The sequence below is a fragment of the Triticum aestivum genome, chromosome 3B, assembly GCF_018294505.1.
Source record: "Triticum aestivum cultivar Chinese Spring chromosome 3B, IWGSC CS RefSeq v2.1, whole genome shotgun sequence".
NCBI classification, from domain to species: Eukaryota; Viridiplantae; Streptophyta; class Magnoliopsida; order Poales; family Poaceae; genus Triticum; species Triticum aestivum.
Window position 1 is genome coordinate 39256024 of NC_057801.1, and position 2879 is coordinate 39258902.

Genomic DNA, 2879 nt, shown 5'->3' on the forward strand with positions numbered 1-2879 from the left:
GTCGCTCTCCGACGGCCTCGTCACTTTCAACGGCCGCCTCTACATCCCGCCGTCGTCCCCACTACTCCAGGAGCTCCTCACCGCAGTGCACGACGATGGGCACGAAGGCGTCCTACGCACCCTGCATCGTCTCCGCCGCGACTTCCACGCGCCTAACCTTCGCAAGACGATGCAAGAGTATGTCCGCGCCTGCGGTACTTGCCAGAGGTCCAAGTCCAAGCACTTGCATCCCACCGGTCTGCTGCTGCCGCTACCGGTGCCCACGGGCGTGTGGACTGACGTTGGCATCGACTTCGTGGAAGCGCTCCCTCGCGTGGGTGGGAAGTCCGTCATCCTCACCGTGGTGGATCGGTTCAGCAAGTACTGCCACTTCGTGGCGTTGGCCCACCCGTACACGGCAGAGTCGGTGGCATAGGTGTTGTTCGCCGAGATTGTGCGCCTCCATGGCGTTCCGCAGTCCATGGTCTCGTACCGCGACCCCGTCTTCACCTCGGCTTTTTGGCGGGAGCTCATGCGCCTCACCGGGATGAAGCTGCAAATGACATCGGCGTTTCATCCTCAATCGGATGGCCAAACGGAGGCTGCTAACAAGATCATTGTTATGTACCTGCGTTGCCTCGCAGGGGATCGTCCGCGGCAGTGGCTACGATGGCTCCCCTGGGCCGAGTACATCTACAACACCGCCTACCAGACGGCGACCCAAGAAACTCCGTTCAAGCTCGTGTATGGCCGCGACCCTCCCACTATTCGCTCTTACGAGCCAGGCGACACGAGGGTGGCGGCCGTGGCAAAAAGCATGGCGGAGCGAGATGAGTTACTCGCTGATGTCCGCTATCGACTACAGCAGGCGCAGGCGGTCTACAAGTCCTACTACGACAGACGCCATCGCGACATCAGGCATGTAGTGGGCGATTGGGTGTGGCTTCGTCTTTGCCAGCGCGCCGCATCTTCTCTCAACTTGCCAACCAGGGGCAAGCTCAAGCCATGCTTCTACGGGCCATACCGCATTTCCGAGGTCGTCAACGACGTCGCCTACCGCCTTGAGCTACCAGCGCGCTCGCGCCTCCATGACGTGTTCCACATGGGCCTCCTCAAGAAGTTCTTCGGCACGCCTCCAACTGCACCGCCGGGTTTGCCTCCGATCCACAACGGTGCGGCTGTCCCGGAACCAGAACGCGTGACTCGTTCACGCCTAGCACGCGGCGTTCGCCAGCTCCTTGTCCACTGGAGGGGCGAGGCAGCATCATCGGCAACATGGGAGGATCTTGACAGTTTCATCGAGCGCTACCCCGCTTTTCAGCTCGAGGACGAGCTGCTCGTCGAGGGGGGGGGGGAGAGATGTCATGTGGGGCGCTGCGTACAGGCGCGGGACGCGCGCCCAGGAGCAGCAGCCGACGGCCACAGCTGGCGAGGCGTGATCGGGGCAAAGAGTCCTGATCCTACGTTGGTTCCTAGAGTCCAGGAGTAGTTTGTTAGGCATAGTTTTCAGTTTGTTAGAAGCCCATAAGGCATTTATATATCGTGTAATCTGCACCCTTTGACGCAAGCAATAAATCATTATCTCCTACCTCTTCCTCTACTTCTAATCTCATCTCCTGCACCATTGAGCAGTTAGGCAAAAACCCTAGCGCTCCTATCAACCGAGACTACGGACTACGTAGTCGAGGTCCTGCTGTCTTGGGCACCGAGGTCCTTGACACCATGTAAAAACGTTCGGGACGAAATGCTAAAAATCCAAACGTTCGAGAGTTATTGGATTCCTTAAAAAAATCATCACCTGTACAAATGATCACCAGATCTATCTTCGACCTTTCCCTTGTCCACAACTAGCTTGTCGTCGTTGCTGCTCCAAATGTCTTGCCTCCAAAATCAGATGCCTGTTAAACACACAGAATTAGACAACATGCTGCACTACCGGAATAACTGTCTATGCCGACGGCTTTTTGTTGGGGCGTCGGCATAGTTGGAGATATGCCGACTGCTTGAGGAAAGGCCGTCGGCGTACCTCAGAATATGCCGACGGCAGCCGTCAGTACATATTGTATTGTGTTGCGATGGCAATTTTCTGGTACATAAGATCGATCATGCTTGCGTTGCAATACAGCGTGAGACGCAGGGACCTGAATAATAAAACACTCACGGACTCGCCCACTCTTTCTCAGCGGCGCATGAATTTTAAGAGTTCCATGCCTGGAATAAGCTCCTGTATATTGATTTTTCCTGGTGCCTATTTGGTTTGCTTTTAGGGATTACACCTCTCATGCATGTGTTTTTGAGTGGAAGAACATTTTTGTTAGCAAGCGAGGAAGGGCCTATTGACTGAAGCACTTCTATCAACACATACAAGAACACGCCTCCCTTTTTGAACACTGGAAAGCTTTGTTCTTTGAACACTGGAAAACTTTTTGAACACTCATGTACTTTGCCATACAATGTACATTTCTTTTTCTCATCATGTTTAGCCATCTATGGTTCCCAACTACAAAAGGTAAGAAGAAAGACATGTATGGCTCATAATTTCGTCCCAAGTCTTTCCCTTGCCCCGTCAATTGGTTTAGTAGGCTACGCGGCGACGACTGCTCCTGGACTCCTCTCACTACCACTCACCCGTATATCATTCATTATACATATTCTCCCTGAATTCTAGCTCCTCACAGCCCACGATCAGCTCATCTCCAATTCAGATACCTCCTTCGTTTTGTCGATGAAACCAATTCCAAGCCTTATATGTTCTGATGCCTCCTAGCTGCTGGTTTTTGATCTTTGTCTCCGCCTGGTGGTTGCCACTGATGCTCGTGGCAGCAGCTGAGGAAGAACAAGTGGGAGGCTGCTTCGGCTCAGCGAAGAGATGCGGCAACATCACCATCTCCCACCCATTC